Source organism: Fukomys damarensis, unplaced genomic scaffold (assembly GCF_012274545.1).
Source record: "Fukomys damarensis isolate Sample0158 unplaced genomic scaffold, DMR_v1.0_HiC HiC_scaffold_22, whole genome shotgun sequence".
NCBI classification, from domain to species: Eukaryota; Metazoa; Chordata; class Mammalia; order Rodentia; family Bathyergidae; genus Fukomys; species Fukomys damarensis.
The window spans coordinates 9,299,752-9,319,513 of record NW_022900934.1 but is presented as its reverse complement, the minus strand read 5'-3'; the positions used below and the strand labels follow the sequence as shown (position 1 = coordinate 9,319,513).

The window sequence follows — 19,762 nt, the reverse complement described above, 5'->3', positions numbered from 1 at the left end:
ACAGGCATTTGCTACCATGCTTGGCTATTTCTTAATATTGTATCTACTTTTCCTGTTCTGTGTGTAGAATTTCTTTAGGTATCTTCTGCAATGCTGACTTAATGGACAGGAATTTTTTTTTATGCTTAAACTTGTAAGGTCTATTTCTCTTTCAATTTTAAAAGATAGCTTTGCTGGATAAAGTAATCTAGATTGATTAGTTATTTTCTTTCAGAGTTTGAAATACATCATTCCATGCCCTCCTGTCTTTGCAAGTTTCTGCAGAAAAATCTGGAGTTATTCTGATGGGTTTTCCTGTGTAAGTGACTTGGCATTCCTCTCTTACATCTTTCCTTGGTCTCTCTGTGTTCTGTACTCTTGCCATTTTAACTATAGTATGATATGTGGAGGTTCCTTTCTGGCCATCTCTGTTTGAGTTTCTAAATGCTTCCTGTACATGGATATCTACATCTTTCCCAAGATTTGGGAAATTTCTTATTATTTTATTATAGTTTCTATGCTGCTACTCTTTCTAGCTCAGTGCCCTCTTCTACACCAATATTTCTCAAGTTTGGCTATTGACTGTGTTCCAGAGTTCTTGGATATTTTATTGATAATTTCTCTTTTTTCTTAGCATCTGTATATGTGAATTCCTCAACTTTGTTTTCAAGTCCTCAGATTCTGTCTTCTGTGTGGTCATGTCTATTGGTGAGAATTTCCACTGAGTTTTTACTTGTCTCAATCTGTTTTTATTTCCAGGATTTCTGTTTTGTTCTTCTTCGGAGTCTCCTTTTGTTGGGCTCCTCCTTCATATCCTGCTTTGTCTTCCTTAATACATTCATTCAGCTGCTGATTCATATCCTTTCTGCAATCACTAATCATTTTATACATCAGGCTTTTAAATTGTTTGTCTGGAACTTTATTTACTTCAATATCTGCATTCCTTTACTGACAAATGATGGGAATTTTAACATTGCCTTGTTTTTTTCACACTTCTTGTGTTTATATGTTGAGATATTTTTCATCTTTTGCGATAGATATTTCTTCACTTTTATTTCAAGATCTCCTTAGTGTCCAGGCTTCTGCTGAGACCTCGATCCCCAGCACCATTCAGAAAGAAGAAAACAAACTACAGTAATGTCAACAACATCGAGTATTTAGTTAGAGTAAAAATCAGTTAAAAGCAGCAACTATGCCACCAATAAAAATAGAAAAGAAATCAGCAACAATAATATAAACTCAAAACAAACTGATTATTGACATAAGGAAAGACCCACTAAGAGCAGCAATAATACCACGATTGAAAATATAAAATAAAATTAGCAATACTAACATGGAGTAACCTGAAAAGATTAATATCAATAATGGTTAACACAATAAAAAATGGAGGTGGCAGGGAAAGGGAAAATTGGAAGCAATAAAGCCTCAAAAAGAAAGAGAAGACGAAAAAGGAGAGCAAGATGAGATAAGATCCAATGAAATAGTTTTTCAAAATTTAATATACTGGGTAAAAGTAACAGAAAGAACAAAGAAACAAAAAAGGAAGAAAAAAGAACAAATGAGAAAAATAACAACAGCAGAAAACAAAGAAAGAAGCAAAAATGTCCTCCATGTAGAGGTGCTTGTGTAGGTAGCTGCTTTTCAGGAACTGTCCCTTTGGAATCTGCCGTAAATGGGGGCAGGAGAGTGAGTAACAGGTGAGGCCTGCTGTGTCTCCACACCCCTTCTTCGCTGTGTGAATACTGAGTCCTGCCTTGGCTTTCTGCTTTAAGGCTGTATTCGTACCAGAGGCTTTCAGTGTGTGTTTGCAGCATTCTGTGCACCACTAAGCCTCTGCTATCCCTAAAAAGCTTTGTGGCCCATGGGCTGATGAGGTATACTGCTTGCTCCGGGTACCACTCAATCTGCACACCCAAAACAGCCCAATTGCCCATCAACTCGATAAAGAAGGTGTGTGTTTTTTAAAAATAAAATGGAATACTACTCAGCCACAAAGAGTGAGAAACTAGAGAGATTTATAGCTAAGTGGATGCACATTGAGGCAATACTCAAGTGAAATTAATAATAATTAATTACACATTAATAGTAATGTGTAAATACCAAATAGCTTCTCTGGTGTGAAAAAGTAAAAGTGTAAATAAGGATCAAAATGTATAATTGATATTGTATACTAGGAAGAAAAGTCTAATAGAGTAGAGGAAGTGGGAGGGGTAGGGGAAGATAAGAAGGGAAAAGAAAAATATGTGAAAAGGAAAAACATGGAAACAATGTCTTTGTAAACAGGAAAAGGGCAGGGGTGAAGGAAGGGCTGGGGAATGGGGAAAAATAAGGACCAAGATCTGTCATGTAAAGGTGAAAGATCCCAATGATGAATGTAACTGTATTGTATACCTAAAATGTACCAATAAATTTAATAAAGATTGGGAAAAACATCGGCACACCCGTAGACATGGCAAATGTGCAACAGAGGTGCATCCCTCATCACACCAGTGGGTGGGGAAAGCAAACAGACCACGAAGTTCTATGCTAGAAGTGGGTGAGGAGGGGTCCAAACAGTCCACTGGACTCGGTCCCAGCATTCAGACCCAGCCCCCTCAGAAAACCACATGCCACCATTCTGGCTTTTCACCACCATGGGAGGAACCATCCTATTCTCTGCCTCCTGAGTTGATTAAACTTCTCAAGGGATCTGTGACTGGCCCTCCACTTCTCCATGACTGTTTGCTGAGGTCATGTCCTGCAGTCCCTGTGGTGAGGGGGACCCCAAAGACTCTGAAGGGTGGGTGCCCTGTGAGTTCTGATTTCTGGAGTAGATCAGTCTTAAATAATAAGACCTTTCTCAAACTGCCTCCTAATTAACATGGCAGCTGCAGCAGTGGATTTCTTCTCCAAAGCCAGTCTGCTATGCGGAGGGAGTCGCTCTCAAGGGTAACGCCTCAGTCTGTATTACAGCTTACACTAACTGAGGGCTTTTCTTCGGGCTAGCACTGCCTGTCTGTCTATCACCGGGGCTGCCTGCCCCCTCTGGGCTTACCTTGTGCTTGTGGAATCAAGTAAGATCCAAGAGCTGGGATTAGCGTTCCAGACCGCTTTGTTTTTGTCTCTGTTGTCTTCTGTTTCTCCATGATTTTTAGATTTCTTCTTGGCTGTTTCTTGATTTACAGAGCTCCTCTTTCCTTTCTCTTTGCTAAGTAGTTGTTTTCAATTCCAGGTCCCGGAGGTGTGATTTGCCGCTGGCTTTTATTCCATCATACCAGGCTTTCTTATTTCATCGAGGATCTGATCGTTTCTAGTGTCCTAGCCACGTGTCGCTTCTCTCCACAGGCTTTTAGCAAAATGGCGGCTCCAGTTCTAGACACCATGTTCATAATCCAGGGAAGCAAAGACAGAAGGGACAGTTGGTAAAAATTGTATGTCTAATGGTTCTTTTCCCTTTTGGCCTTTTGATACAGGGTTTTGCTGTGTAGTTTGGGCTGGCCTTGAACTCACTAGGTAGCACAGGCTGGCCTTGCACTTGCAGCAAGTTTCCTGCCTCAGCCCCCCAAGTGCTGGGATGATAGGCGTGGCTCCACCATGCCTACTGGTTCCCCTTTTGTAGAGAACAATTTTGTAGGGCTTCCAAGAATTCCTCAACCAGCAGATTTTAAAATGCATTTGATTGGACAGAACGGGTCAAATGATCATGTCTGGCTTCAGTAGAGTCTGGCACTAATCTTTCTGGCCTCTCACATTACTCTTTCATGTTAGAAAAGATGAGGAAAATGGATGATATGCAGGCAACCCCACATTTCGTACATACCGGGAGCCACAAATGCAAGGATCTATGGGAACCGCTAATGAGTCACAGATCTGCATCTACAGAGAGGGCAAAGGACGGAAATGGATGTCCCATGCCGCTGGTGGGAATGAAAATGAAGTTGCGAGTGCGTACTCTGTCCAGGGTCCAGCTTTAGAAGTTCCTGTAACAGCCATCTCTAGACACGGAGACTTAATATCCTCCTGGAATGATATTTCTTACACAAGTCCGTCATTTGAAAGGGATATTTCAAGAGGTCAGTCGTTATGCATCCCTTGTATCTCCATTTCCCACCTTTTTGTTCCAGCATCTCAGGCTGTGGTCCCCGGATTCTCCTGGCGGTTATTAAATTCAGACACCACAAATCCACGTGAAGACCAAAATCTGTCTTAGATAAACAGGTAATACGTTTGCACATTATATATGACTGATTTAAAATGAAGACAGAGGCACTTGTGAGTCATAAAATACAAATTCACTTAACACAAAGTATCCTTAGTTTCAGGGCAGCACTTGTGATCTATTTTCTCACTCAACAGAAATTTACAGCAACACCACTATTACACGAAAGGGGTTCTCCTATAACAGAAAGGCTGGGAAACATTTTGCCAGGTGCTGGGGACGATGGAAATGACAAGATGAATATGTCAGAGGCCCAGTTCTTAGAACACTCACAGCATAATAGATATAATAGATAGAAAATAGATGGGAATCTTTACTCGCAAGTGACAAAAATTCTTTCAAACTAACCTAAGGGAAAAGAAAGAATACGGCCTTCTTTCACCAGGTTATGGGGCCAAAAAGTTCACAGTTAAGAGCACGTTTAGCTCATCCAGGCATGCCTGGGCAAGAGTCTAAATAGCGCCTTTGAAATTCATTCTTTCCACAGTTTTTGTGCCCAACACAAATACTGTCCAGGATTACATGGCTGCAAGTCTTAACACCTAGTGATTCTGGCAGGAAGATGTATTAAACTGTGCCACAGATCCTTTGAATTAACTCTCAAGTCTCATTGGCTCAGCCTTTCTGCAGGAGGGCTGGGGAACACTGATGGTCTGGTCTGGGACGCCTGCCTCTCTCTAGCAGGGAGGAGGTCAGCACCCGTGAAACACATGGACTGACCGAGTCTGTGGGCTTTTTAATGAACAAGAAAAAAAAAAAAAAAAAAAAAAGAAAAAGAAAGGATGAATGCTAGCAAGGTAGAGGCAGCAGGTAGTCACTAGAAGCAAATAAAAATTTAAAAAAATCAACCCCCTTGAGAAAGAACATAATAAATGACACAAAAGAGACTGTTTACTCAACGTGTTCTCCATACACAGTTTTGAAAAGTTTCATTTTAGCAGAGACTGCTATTACCCACGTCTTCTCAGTTTTCCATTTCTTCTTCCCAGTGCAGCCATGGACTTTGGGTCCGCTATTCCCCGGTGTCAGGGCCTTAGTAACTGAGAAAGGCTGCTGTGTCTCCAAACCTATGGGCAGGTCTGCCTCGTCTGAGTCATTCCCCATTCCTTCTGCTATGGATCAAGGAGCAAACACAAGCAGCATTTTAGGCAATGAAATGTAAAGTGAAATCCCTAGGAAGCTCCCAGGAGAGCTTTCCCGTTCACAAAAAAATGCAGTTCGGAGATCTCAAAGGGAGACCTAACTCAGACTGAGCCCAGAGGAGAGAAATGCTGAAAAAACATGATTTCATGGATTATTTCATTGAGAAAATTAATAATAACAGCAGTGACCCCCATGTCTAGTTTCTGGTTGTATGAGAAAAATCACTTTTCTTATTTCAAATTACATTGCAGTTTCATATTGCTCGCAGCAAATGTGCCTCGGTCGATGGCCAGGTATTGAAGGCTAGAAGTCAGTGGGACATGCAGGTTGAATATCTCTCATCTGACAGGATTAGAACCAGACTGTTTGGATTTTGGACTTTGAAATAATTGCATATACATAATGAGGTATCTTGGGGATGGGAGGTGGATTCAAATACAAATATCCCTTATGTTTCATGTATACATAAAGCTTGAAATTAATTTTAGGCAATATTTTCCATAATTTTGTGCTTAAAATGAGGTTTCATGGCATGAGATTTTCCATTCATGGTGTTCTTCTGGTGCGTAAAATGGTTTGGATTTTGGAGCATTTCAGATTTTGGATTTTGAATTGTAGATGCTCTGCTCTCTGCTCATATGGTGCTCGGTGCCTGCTGGAGTAGAGTTTGTTAGTTTTTCTGACTTTGCTCAACTTCCTCCTTCCTGTGATGTTAAGTGTAGTATCTAAGGGGACTGGATCAAGGAAAACAGGAGGGCAAACTGAACACGTTGATCAAATGCTGGCCAAGAGTTAATGTCTTTTCTTTCTCAGAAGCAAAATTTCCAGTGTGTGGCCCTCCACTGATGGGTCAGAAATGCTACCTTCACAGACAAAGGAAAACACACACTTCTCCATTTCTACTTTAAAAACCCCAATTACGGGCACAATGAGGATCTGTGGAACCCCACCAGCAGTAACAAAAATAAGGCACTTAGCTCATGCAATCTTGTCTTTTTATTTTTCAATATCATTTACAATGTACGCTTTTTTACAAAATCAAATCCTTTCTCACCAATGGCATGATTGTCCCTGGAAAGGCTTTGAAGTATCCTGCCATTAACACTTCTGTACACAAACATTAGCAGAAGCCCCTCTAGGCAGGAGGACAAAAATAATTGTTCAACCTTCATTTTAATTTAACCTTTCGCAAAATCCTACTTTAAAAAAGTTCCCCTTGACTTGCTGGCATCATGTTGAGATAATTTATGAGGCAGTCCATTCTTGGGAAGACAGAACATCGCCATGAATCTTTTTCTCCATGAAAGGCTGCTCTGGACCCTTCACCCCTTTTAATTTAGGCATCTCTCTCTCTTTCTTTACCATTTGCATGGGTTTCTTTGTCACCTTAACACTCTTGTCTAATGGTTTCTGTACAATTAAGGCATTATGGAGGTGAACGTTAATATGTCTCTGGAAATTTATGGAGGACATATATCTTGATGTTCACAAACTGGTGTACCAGAAATTGGCCAGGAGTGTAGGTGCTCTAGTCTTCCAGTACTGTGGGAAATAGAGTTTATTATCTGTCCTATTGGCTGCAGACTAAGCAGAGACCTTTGTCAGTAAGATGCAAAAAGGAAAAGAATAGCCAGCCTAGTGTAAATCTGGAGGGAAAAATAGGTTTAAGCCAAGTATTAGGTTTGGTAGAAGAGTGATTGAAAATTTGGAGTTGGTAATCAAATGGTCCTGTTTTTAGAGTCTCATTCCGTATGTCCTAGCCACTTTGTACCATAGCCTCCCTAACCTTGAGTTCCTCATTTGTGAAATGGAGGTACAGTTAGGACGTGACTCTCACTCCTGACAGAGGCTGGCCAGTTAATCTTGAGCTGGTCCTTGCCTTGGTCTCAGTCTCATGATGCACTGCTCAGTGGGAATCTGGGCGTCTGTCACAATGGCTCCATCCAGACTCTCCTGGCAACAACAGCTGCTGTCCTCAGGGCTGTGTGCCATGCTGTTGTCTTTGCTTCCATGAAATACTTTCCCCTTAGGTGCTCGCAGGGGAGACTCTCCCCTCCTTTCATAAAACAGATTAAAATTATTTTTTCCCGACCGTAGCATAGGTTCCCCAAAGGCAGATTTGGGTAACCCATTTGGTAGCCATCCCAGAGTCAAAGGAGTAGGGATCAGAAGATAGTAAAGAGGTAATATTTAACACTGTCAGGTCAAAGTACTACTAATGAGAAATTCATCACTACACGAACCTGAGACTTAATCCTGCCTGGGGAGCCAGACGGTTGCCCAGCAACTCTTGTCCTTTGCAGATCTGAGGGTCCCTCCTGCAGACACTGATTACGTGGCACACCTGGCCTCTGCCCCCATGGGCTAAGCATCAGGTTCATCCTGAGAGAAAGCCCTGTGAAGAGGGGAGCAGGTGTTAAATGCAGCGATCTCTGTGTATGTAAGGAACCTGACCCTCAAGGTGCAGGCAGTGCCATGGCCCGGGCTCTGTTACTGTCGCTAGGATCTTTTTAGTTTGCCCTATTCCTCCACCCTGCCCATGGTTTTGAAAATACTTACTACAATCCTGCTTTTGTTTGTATATTTACTAAAGTACCATGGTGTAGGGCCTAGGAGCACAGGGCTACATTCATGTGCTTTTGAATGTTTCTTTAGTGAGCAGCAAAAGGGTGTTATTGATGGTACCTAAACACCCGTAGGGTAGGGGTGCTAATCACCAGAAAGTTTACCCGCTCTGCATTACAGTGAGTTTCTAGAAGCAGAATTTCTATGCCTAAGACGTAAGGGTTTGAAGGCAGGGCATGTCTTAGTAGTAATATTTTTGGAATTCTTCATAAACCTAAACAGTATAAGGTCAAAGTGCTAAAATTGCAGCAAATTAAATCCTGAGGCTTTCAAATATGAGTGTGTTGGCAATTGACATGAACAATCTTTTCTTTTTAAAGCTGGATAAGAAAGATGATTTTGAATGTTTAAAATGAGTGTGTGTGTGTGTGTGTGTGTGTGTGTGTGTTGGTTTCCACTAAAAGCCCATTTAAAATCTGCTTGAGTGCTTTTTCATTTGGCTTATAAGTATTCAGGACCATAGGATAAAACCTCAACTTTATGCTGGTCTCTACCCTCTCCAGCTAGGCCACACAGCTAAACCATCAGAAAAGGAAAATTTCACTTTGACAAATGTAACACCTACATTGAGAATATGCAGATGAGCTTCTCCCTAAAAGGTTAACCAGAGACAATAATTACTTTCTCCTGAGATTACCAAAGTGACATGCTGCTGTCTTGATTTCATTGCTGCTTTATGATGTGCATTTCTTGCCACTTATAAATGAAACAAATGAGGTTAGATGGCAAAGATTATGAAAGGAATTAGTAATAATGAGCCTGGTAACAAAAAACATTATTATAGAAAATTGAGTTGACCTTCGTTTCATAATTATTCACCTTAATTGTTTTTTTGTAGTATAATTTGAATGAAATTAAATAATACTAATACTCCCCCTGCCACTGACTAGGAATTTCATGTAAAGATTAATAACTTTCAAAACTAAGGATTTGGCTGCCATCCTAGAGGTCACTCCTGCTGCTCCAAGCAGCTTTGTGTCCTCAACATGATTGTGACCACCAGTGTCAAGACCACAATTTAGTCGCTTTGTGCGAAGACTGAAGCCAAGCCACTTCCGACCTTGTGGCCGTCACTTCTTTTGAACCCTAGAGTCCCACCCTTCCTCCTTTTCCCACCAGCACCTTCTCGGCCAATCAGCCATGGTCACACGTATGCATGTGCACTCCAGGCATTTTCAGCGAACTGGATAGATATTCTTTAAATCTGAAATTTATAAAATTCTTTGAATAAGAATAACAGGCAATTCTGTGTAAAAGGATTTTTAGCTAAGTTCAACAGGCCATACTCAGGTCAGTCATTACATTTGGGCGAGGTCTCCAAAGTCAGTTAGGCTATGGACTGCAGAGAAATGTACAGAGACACCCGCGAGAGTCAAGTTAGTGGTATCATAAGCATTGAATGTAGGGGACACTTGGACATGTCTGGGGACATTTTTGGTGACCATAACTAAGGGATCGTTATGCTATGGGCATGCACTTGCTAGTGACCCATGATGCCTTGAAACTTCCTGCAATGCACAGGACTTCTCCCATGAAAGAGAATTACAAGCCCCAAATGTCAAGAGAGTTGAGGATTTCAGATCCTGTGCAAGATGACCCAGAGAAACAAGACTATGTAACTAATCACTTAAACAATCAGCTAAGCAACTAAGTCTGTGGGCTTCTTTTGACTGAATTGACACCCCGCCCCCCAGTTTTTCCTATTTTGTCGATGGCCAATTCTGGGGTGAAAAAGCCTCTATATTTGTTGTCTAGAACTGGCTTCTTTGTTGAGTTAGAAGGGCAGTGTGTGTGTGTGTGTGTGTGTGTGTGTGTGTGTGTGTGTGTGTATGTGCGCGCGTGCGCGTGAGCATATAGTGATAGTACATGGCAAAGAAACCTTTTTTCCTTATGTTTAAATTTCCTACAGGCTTATATATCAGGCATAACACTGGATTATACATGGGTCGTCTGGCTTGATGCTCACTACAACAATACGAGCTGATTAACCCCATTCAGACCTTACAGCTGGCTGTCCAGAGATCAGAAACTTGTCACAAATCACGAGTGCCCTAGTAGGGGTGGGGCAGAGCCCTGTCCAGGTCTGTCTCAGCCCTTGCCCTTGCCCTTAGCTAGGATAACTCATTCCACAGTCCCTTCAGTGATTTTTTTTTGCTCTATGCATGAGACGCTTGCATTATTATTTTCTTGATTTTTACACATTTAAATAAACTTAACCTCACCCCCAGCAATAAGGGTCTGGCATCACTGGTTCAGTGCATTAGCGTCTACTACTTTTTTTCTAATAAATTTCGAGGAATCGTCATGGCTGAGCCACAACACTAAGCCCTTCCTTGCCCGTATCAAAATGAGCTTGTAATGATCAAGCAGTATACAAGTGGAAATTATTGCGCTAATTGATTAGTTAATCCATGTGAGCCACAGAGCATGCTCTAGAACAATTTCTGAATGGCCAAATTAAGGTGAGATCAGCAGAATCAGGAGTGATGATAAAGAAGACGATTAAAGGAGAATGCTTTTAAGGGGCTCCTGTGATTAAATGCAATCACAGGACAGCTAATGGGTTAACTCATTTCTGCTGCACACAGCTACATTGTGTTCAATTTGATAAAGGACCCTGCAGTAACTTTCAAATGGAGAAATGGGAATTAGCAGCATTCCCTCTCCAATTACTAATTTTACGGAAACGCAAACAGCTCAGCAAAGGGACATATTGTCTGTTCCAAGGCTTTCTGTGAACAAATACATTTGATAGTTGAGATGACGCTTCAAGTGAAATAGGCCCTGTTTTTTAGTGTACCCTCGAGTTGTTTTATTTCTCTGTCAATAGATTTAATAATTGATGATGGGGAGAAAACACAATAGGGTAAGAATAATACCGGGGTTATCTCCAGACTTCTAGAGGAATGGTTTGTGTCAAATTAGGTGAGGCTTAAAAAAAAAATTATTAGCAGTGCTGTTCGTGAGCTAAGTTCTCACTAATTTAACCTCTCTTTTGCCCTCCATTCAGCAGGGGTAAACCTTTGTGTTTACCAGGAACAAAAAGTGTCAGCCTCTCACAGGAAGGAGTCAGTCTACACATCTGGGGACGGAACACCTGAGTGTGACTCAGGGAACTGACTGCTGGGGAACAAAGAAAAGGAGGTCAGAGTGGGCCCTTTTGGCACAGACCTGTAATCCCAGCACTCTCAGAGGCTGAGGCAGGAAGGTCACAAGTTGGGGCCCAGCCTGGGCAGCTAAGCAGCTTGGGGAGATCTCAAAATAAAAAATAAAAATAAAAAAAGCTGAGACACAGCTCAGTGTGAGGGGCCTGGGTTCAATTCCAAAAAGAAAACACATACACACACACACACACACACACACACACACACTCACACACAAAGGAGATGGAGAATGGATGCTTCATTTCAGCCCAACTGACACATTTTTCTTAGTCCTTCTTGGCCAAGATTTGTAAATGATGACTATCATAGCTGAATAACGTATTTCCTGCAATTCCTTTTATATATTCAGCTCATACACAAACAACTGCTTTGGTAGAATAGAGGCAGAGTCACCCCATCACAAGTCTCATCCTTTCAATCCCCCAGATAGACTGGTGAGGCAAGAAAGGTTCATCTTGGGTCCCAGTGTCTTTGATAGCTTCCTTATGATATGGTACTTACTGTGTTGTACTGAAGTTCAATCCTTACTGTCTGCCTTCCCAATTGTACTGTGCAATAATGACCCTGCAAATAGTGACCTTCATTGGGCCTTAAACATAGTAGGTATTCAATAATCATCCCCTGAGTAAGTGAACTCATTATTCTCTCTCTGAACTGTTTCCAGTGCAGTAGTTTCCAACAGGGTGACGTTGCCCTCAGAGGACATTTGGCAATGTCTGGAGACAATTTGACTATCACCACTGGGCTGCTATTGAAATCTAGTGGGCAGAGGCCACAGATGCTGCTAAATATCCCATAGCACACAGAAGAGCTCCCCACTGGAAGAATTATCCAGCCCCAAGTGTGAATAGTGCTAAAGTAGAGAAGTCCATATCTAAAGGGATCTTGTAAAAGCCCAGAATGGGGATGAATTTTCCTTGTGGCCGGTCTTAAATGTCACCACCAGACCTGGCATCGTGCAACTCCTGGCTCTTCCACAGAGTAAATATGACCTTGAGAGATAAATGTTATAAATCAATTCAGGACGTCTAAGCAGCCAGGACACACAGTTAAAGACATTCATGAAAAGGACTTCCAGAACTGCTTCAGAAAGTTGCAAGGATGATGGGGTAAGTGTGTTTGAAGTGAAGGGGAATATTCCAAGGAGATTAACAGCAATGTAGCTTTTGCTCTAATAAATGTTTTACAATTTAAGCATTAACTATATTTTCTGATTACATTTTTATTGTTTTTCTTGCCCAGAATGCCACGGGCTCATTGTACATAGATGGATTTGAGAATGCTTTCCATTTAGTAGAGAGCTTTCTGCCATGAGAAAACCCACAAGATGATGGCAGGGCTGAAACAAAATGTGGTACAACATATGCTTCTGGGGTTGGAAGTGTAGTGGGACTTGAACTGTGTTCCTCCATTAAGTTAATATATTGAGGCTCTGACTTCCAACATGACTGCATTTGGACATAGGGCTCAAGGCAGTGATAAAAGTGACATGGGGCCACCTCTGATAGACTGGTATCCTTATAACACCAGGGAGATACTTGAGCTCTCTTCCTCTGCTGCATGAGGATGAGAAGGAGGCCTCTGCAAGCCAGTGGGAACCACCTACCGGAGCCTGAGTCTGATGCAGCCTTCATTTTGGACTTTGAGCTCCCAGAAAACACAGCTTTGGATATTTAAGCTGTGTACTGTGTGTTATTTTTGTCATGGCAGCCTGAACAGACGAGGATAGTTGTCCCAGAGATATTGGATCCTAATCCCTGGAACTTGTCCATGTTATCTTATTTAGAAAAAGAGTCTTTGCAGATGAGATTAATGAAAGGTTTCCAGAGGACAGAATCGTCCTACGTTACTCAGGTGGGCCAATGTGAAAATTAAGGCAGAGGTTGAATAGAATTGGCAGCAGCTACCAGAAGGTAAGAAACATATCACCACCTAGACCTTTCAGAGGAAGGGTGGCCCTGCCAAGACCTTCACGCCAGGCTTTCTGTGTCCATAAATAAGAGAGAATAAATACATTTATGTCAGTTTAAGTTCCCAAATCTGTGCTATGTTCTTATAGTAGTCACTGGAAGCTAATACAGGAAGAAATAGTATTTTTTTTATTATATTCATTGTTTCTGTGACTCTTAAGGTGGTAAAAACTTAATGATCTGGATCAAGACTGATTATTAAGAAAGGGGCCAAGAGACATCTGAGGCTTCTTTTTCCATAGGGCTTTGGTCTAATACCTGGAACCTTTAAATGTTATGTTATTCAGAAAAAGAGTAGTCTTAGGTGGCAGGAGGATTTGCTGAGCAGATTCCAAGCTTGGTAGACTCTACTTGGGAACCTCATGAAATTTCATAGGTGAATTCAGGGCTCTGGATATCTTTAATTTTTCCTGTGACAGTAAGATTTCCTATATATTAGGGGTCAGTTATCAAACAACTCCAGATCTCAGGATTACTGATGAGTAGTCAGAGTGGCCAGTCCTGTCTACATGGTAATATTTGGACAGAGAATAGGAAAATGTGAAGATACAAACTTGCAGTATATGACTTTTTGCAAAGGAAGCTGTAGCCATAAGAGCCTTGTGTTAAGAACGATTTAATAAATAAGAAATACTAATACATAGGAAAAACACTGGAACTTAGTGAAGGTACTGCATTATTTGGTGCACATGGGTTTATGATTATTGTATTTCCTTTGGAAAACTTATCTTTTAACATTGCCATATTTCTGTTTATTCTGTTATAACTTTAACCTTAAATTCTACCTTGGTTGCTATTAACGTCAACTTTTCAGCTTCATGTAACTTTGCTCATAACTTTATTCCCAATTAAAAAATTACTTTGTTTAAATTGTGTTTCTTATAAATAATAAAAATCAAGGATAAATTGTGCCCCTTTTCTCATATGCAGAAAAGTGTGAATTCTATTTTGAAAGATTTCCATTATCATTTCTAATATATAATATCTGGGTGTTGGGAGACACTTGCATTATGCGAGCTAATTTACATATACAGAATAACTCATTTCTTGATGAATTTAAGTAATTGAGGTGCTACTACACATGTTATTCAATATCTTGAAAATTTTACCATCTCTTTTAATATATTTGAGTGTTAAAAATATTGTCACATTTCCATTGAGCCATAAAGATTGCATTTACAAATTTATAGAATGTAAGCAAAACTGGTTAATTTACTCAACTACTAACAGTGTTGGTTTTGTTTATGTTTACAGTCACACTGTCAGTGTGGCACGAGTTCAGAGTTGTTCCAACAGCACGGCTGGAGTTAGTGTGATTTATTAAGACTTTCTCCACTGCATTTATGACCAGTATGACGCTCCTTGGAGGGAACAAGCTGTGGTCCAGGCCAGGGCCTGTGACTGTGGGAAGGGAAGCATCAAGTTTTGGCCCACAAGGGAAGTGAACCTCTGACCTTGGCCTCATTAGCACCATGTTCCAGCCAAGTGTGCTAATTGGTCACACATGGCAAAAAATTTGGAGACATGGAAATGATGTTGGAGGACAGGATTCTCTGTTTTAATATATTTGTTGTGGTCAAATGGAAAGAATTTAGACTCTGGGGTCATATCTAGTTCGGTTCTAGTCTCAGTTCCATCTCTTGATAGCTGAGCTTGCTTGATTTGCTCTCTGAACAGTGAGGATAATGCCAATCTTGGAAGATTTTTAAAAATGTTTCTAGAAGCGAGATCATTTACATGGGGATGTCTGGTGTATGGAAAAGCAAATAGTAGTTGTTGAAGAAGTTGTCTTCTGTGGGTTGGTTTAGATCACTGAAAAGGTGAACTAATGAAGGAGAAACCACCGCACCCCCCGACTCACACACACACTTACATATTTCCCTTCCCTTTTCTACCCCATCACCTTTGTGACACAGATAACATGTTAGAGATGCTGTTCTATTGCAAAGTGACAAACCAATGAGATAAGATTAAATTCTAGACAGAGCAGAGGCCATTGTTCAAGTTCTTCATCTGTTTAACCCTGGCTTGAGCACTTTTGGACCCTGTGAATTGAACAGCCCGGCCCCTCTGATCAGTGAGAGCCTCAGAAGAATGCAGTGCAGGAGCTAAGGGGTCAGTCCTTCAGCCTGACCGCAGGGCCTCAGATCTTCACTTAGAAGCCAGCAGCTGCAGGCAGGCATTTTACCGCGTGCATTCTAGGTTTCCTCAGTTGTAAAGTGGAGATCATAACTGTTGCTGTCTCAGAAGACTGCCATGAGGTGATGGAGGTGGGACAGGTGAACAACTTCACCTGCTGCATGCAGAGTGCTCCAGAAATGGGCACTCCCAATATCACCAGGAAAGCAACAGGCTTTGCCTATCCCTATCCAATGGGAGGCCCATGTATCCCATCCACAGACTGCACAACTGATGATCAGGCCCGGCTTTTTAACTTCTCCAAGTTGCCTTTCCTTAGCATTTTGCTAGAACTTTCCAAATATGATTCATGTTGAGCCCTAAATAAACTTATTTACTTAGAATACAAAACAACATGACCGTATGGTTATGTACAGGGATACACACACAAGGCATTGATCTCATCTGCTGTGGCAGTAAGTCCACTGTGTTAATTGTTTAAAGTTAACAGTAGTGTCTGCCCATCGTTAGTTCTGGTCCTTGTCTAAGAGCTCTTAACCTCTCTTTCTTATTTACTGGGTTTCCCCTCTAATCCCAGATCCATTTAATATGCCCTTCAGAGGTCTTGTCCTGAATCAATGGTGGGGACCTCTTGTGGAATCCGCAGAACCATTTCCCTCACTTCTCTGGTTTTTACACGCAGCCTCTGTTGGCTCCTTCCAGGTGTGGTTCATGTTGTGTGTTCTGTAGGCTAAGTCATATTTTTCCCCTCCTGAACATTTCCAATTTATTCCTTCCACTGCCAGAATTTCTTTTTCCCTTGGTATCCTTCACAATCTGTATGCTTCACATCAATCAACCCTTTCCCTATATACATATATTGATCCTTGAAATTCTCACCCTCAGTCACATATGGCTTCCTCTTCCCCACTCTGAGCTTTATTCCTCCATCTTGAATACAGATTTCTTGACTGCACCAAGTTTTTATCAGCAATGGTAACATTTTGTGTATGATTCTGTGTTCCTCGGCCATTAAACAAAAACCCTCAGTAGTCCACAGATTCTCAATCAGATAATTTTGCCCCAAAAGGGACACTTGCAAATATCTGAAGATAGTTTCGGTTAGCTGCCCCTCTCATCACAGAATTACTTGGTCTTTAGTGTCAATACTGCTGACTTTCAGAAACTGTGGTAGGAATTATAAAATATATTTACCTGAAAAAACTGAAACAAAACAAAAAGTAAAAGGTAGAGCTGGAAATGTAGTTCAGTGTTAGAGCATTGCCTATCAATCAAGCACGAGGCCCCATGTTCAATCACCAGCATCATAAAAACCGAAAGACAAAGACAGTTAATTAAGAAAAAAAATAGTAATCAACACCTCTGGAAATGTAGTTCAGTGTTAGAGCATTGCCTATCAATCAAGCACGAGGCCCCATGTTCAATCTCCAGCATCATAAAAACCGAAAGACAAAGACAGTTATTAAGAAAAAAAATAGTAATCAACACAGATTAATCATTTGTTAGATGACAGTAACTACACCAGGAGCTTTCCCTCCTTTGATCCTCATAATTACTCTATGAAGTAGGAAGAGTTATGATCCCTATGGCAAATAATAAAATGGAGCCCCCATAGGTAAGTAATGTAACCAAGGTCACATGGCTAATAAGCACCACACAGACTCAATTGCAGGCAGAGCATGGAAGGACTGCTTGGTTTTGAACCATTATGATGAGGCTTAATGAGGCTAAGAACAGATGTGCCAGATACAGCGGAAGGAGGATGCTTGAACTGAGAGAGGCTTCAGGGAGCCCGTGAGCTCCTGGAAACATTCGCAGGACTTCATGATTGTGCGTCTTTCTGGGTAGGGTGATGTGGCACAAATGGTCAAAATCTTTTAAAGGGGTTTACATTCAGCAATACATGGAGAATCTATGAACACCTTGGTCTTGACTCTCAAGGAAAGGAGAGGTTTAGGGCCCCGGAGAAGCCTGCCTCTCTGGAAAGATGTGATTCTTCACTAATGGACCCAAAAACCCTGACTCAGTCTCTGAGCATTGATTGAACTTGATAAATCACAAGGCTGCCTTAAGCTTCCAAGGACTGTTAAACAAAGGGCACTAAGCAAATTAATAATATTTTAGAGCACCGAGAGACCTAAGGTCACTAAGTTACATATGACTAGTAAACTTAATGACTTCAGGTACTAATTGGCTTCACAGAATGGACAGAATCATGTCACAAAGGCAATATTTGCCTGCGCATTCCTGATATTGTCCTCTGGATGTCACTGTCCCTGAATTCACGGGTCACCTAGTCCCCTAAACATTGACATGTGTATTTATCTGTGTTAATGTCTTCAATCCGTTGCCTCCAGTTTTGCTGGTTTAGGAATCACATTGGTGCTTCTGTATACTTTCTAAGTGATTATTTCTAATATGTAGGGCATTTTAAATGCCCATCTTCTGTGTGTCAACTTTGGTAACTACCCCCCTTAAATGTAATCACTTGTTAACTCTACTCTCACTGGTGAGTTTTTAGCAGCAGATTTTGATGTACTTGGCTTCTTTCAAAGCCTATGTTTTTCATTTGCTCTCTTAATGTACAAGCTGGGAACTTCCAAAGAGTGTTGTGAAATAATTTGTTTAATTGCTAGTTTTGACAGCAATTTTTCTACATTTTCACAATGGCTGCAGACTATTTATAACCTCAACAAATTCGTATGTTGTAGTCCTAAATACCATACGATAATATTAGGAGGTGGGGGACTTGGTAGGTGATTCAGTTGCGAGGGGAGCAGTCTCATGAGTAAGATTAGTGTTCTCAGACAGATCCAGGGAATCCCTTTAACTCTCCCACCATGTGAGGAGAAGTGAGAACATGGCCATCCATGAACCCAGAGGTTGGTCCTCACCAGACACCATACCTGTTGATGTTTTGATCTTGGACTTTCCCCTCCAGAACTGTAAGTGATACATGTGTGCCCTTTATAAGTTACCTGGTCTATAGTAGTTTGTTATAACAGTCTGGGCAGACTAAGTTATCCATTAAGAAAAATGTTTGCCATACATGTTTATCCTATGAAGGATTTCTTTTCTACCGCTGCATTGGAATTTCATATTTCTTTAGATTTCCTATTTGTATTATAAAAATCATTTAAAATGATTGAGTTCCATCCATTTTATATTAAGGAAATCAGATAGCTTTAAAAATGTTGAGTGTGGGTTGACTTTGCATTTCTCTGCTTTGATCCAAGATGTTCTAGTTTCTCAGCGAATGGTCATATTTAAAAGACTTTGTGTGGGGCCTTCAGTGTCCCGGCCATGTGCTTCCTGCAGCTACATTCAGCATACACTTGCAAATACCATGGCTTCAATGTAATAACTACTCAAAATATTACCAACATGACCCACTTAGACATAAGGTAGGAGAAAAAAATATTTAGCATTTTCCATAAATATATGTGTCTCCAGATGTATGGATTCACAGGGAGTCAGAACAAAATAGCATTACAGAATGTTCTATGAGGTCTCTAGGGCCATAAATCAGCCAACTCCACCAGTCCCGTGTCTTCCTCCCTAGCCTGTCTTTAGTCTGTGTGTCTTCTGTGGACCAAAAAAATAGAACAAGGAATCATTACTTACAATAAGCTTTTCCCTCCCAATATTGAGGTATACCACTGCTTTGCAGGAGTCCAGTATGTACAAACTTTGGTATTTTCAATAAATAGAACTCAACAGTACAGTTCAGTTTTCAGTCACCAGAACACATTAACTGTGAGTGCAAATTTCCGTGCTGGATCTTCAGCCTACAAGTCCCAGGGTAAGTAACACGTGTATGAGGCACAGCTCACGCTCCTGCCTCAAAGACCCTCAGCGACTGGTCACTGCGTGTGGACTTCAGTCCTGCACAGACAGCAAAGCACACGGCTGTGTTCCTCTCCTCTCCCAGAGCTTCATCCACATGATATTTTATAACGGAGTGATCCCAAAAGAGAATCAGTGACAAAGACAAAAGAGGATCAGAGAGACCAAGCGGAAGTGAGAGCTCATTGACCTTAAGTAGAGCAATGGAAGAAACAGCGGAAGGAAGGAGTTTCAGGGAGGCAGAGACGACGCTGCTGGGGACACTGTGAGTGTGGGCGGGCCAGGGGCCGGTGCCCTGTGTGTATCCACAGAAAGGGGCACCGTGGGGACAGCCAGGACGAAGTCCCACAGCAAATACCCACCTGCGAGGAGAACCTGCAGAGACACCTCACGAAGCAGAGAGCACTGAAGGCACATTGCAGGAGGCAGATGCGAGCCTGGAAGTGAGTGTGACCTTCACAGCGTGGGAAAGAGGCCCATTTTGTCATTTATGCAGCCAGAGAAGCCAAGTGCTCGCTGTTCAAAGTGCTCATGATGGGTTTTTCAAGAAGAAATAAACACTTTAGTTCTCAAAGTCTCATGTTTTAAATTATAGTGTATACAGTAAATATTAATTGCCTGTTTTTCTATTTCTATAGGCATTTATAGGCAACAAGACGGTTTTTAATGTTTTGAAAAATATTTTCAAATTAAATTTA

At 41.2% G+C, this 19,762-nt stretch overlaps 1 long non-coding RNA gene across 3 annotated transcripts in view; it reads left to right on the top strand.

Annotated features, from left to right (window-relative positions):
* Positions 1 to 19,558, top strand: part of LOC104858097 — a 30,762-nt gene extending 11,204 nt beyond the window's left edge. The window contains exons 3-4 of one of the 3 annotated variants that reach the window (XR_779044.1): positions 4,083 to 4,176; positions 19,150 to 19,558. This is a non-coding gene — a long non-coding RNA (uncharacterized LOC104858097). Of the gene's footprint in view, positions 1 to 3,726; positions 4,177 to 10,955; positions 11,139 to 19,149 lie in introns of those variants that run through there. The other 2 variants (XR_002025159.1, XR_779045.1) reach the window with 2 other exon arrangements.
* The last annotated feature ends 204 nt before the right edge of the window (positions 19,559 to 19,762 follow it).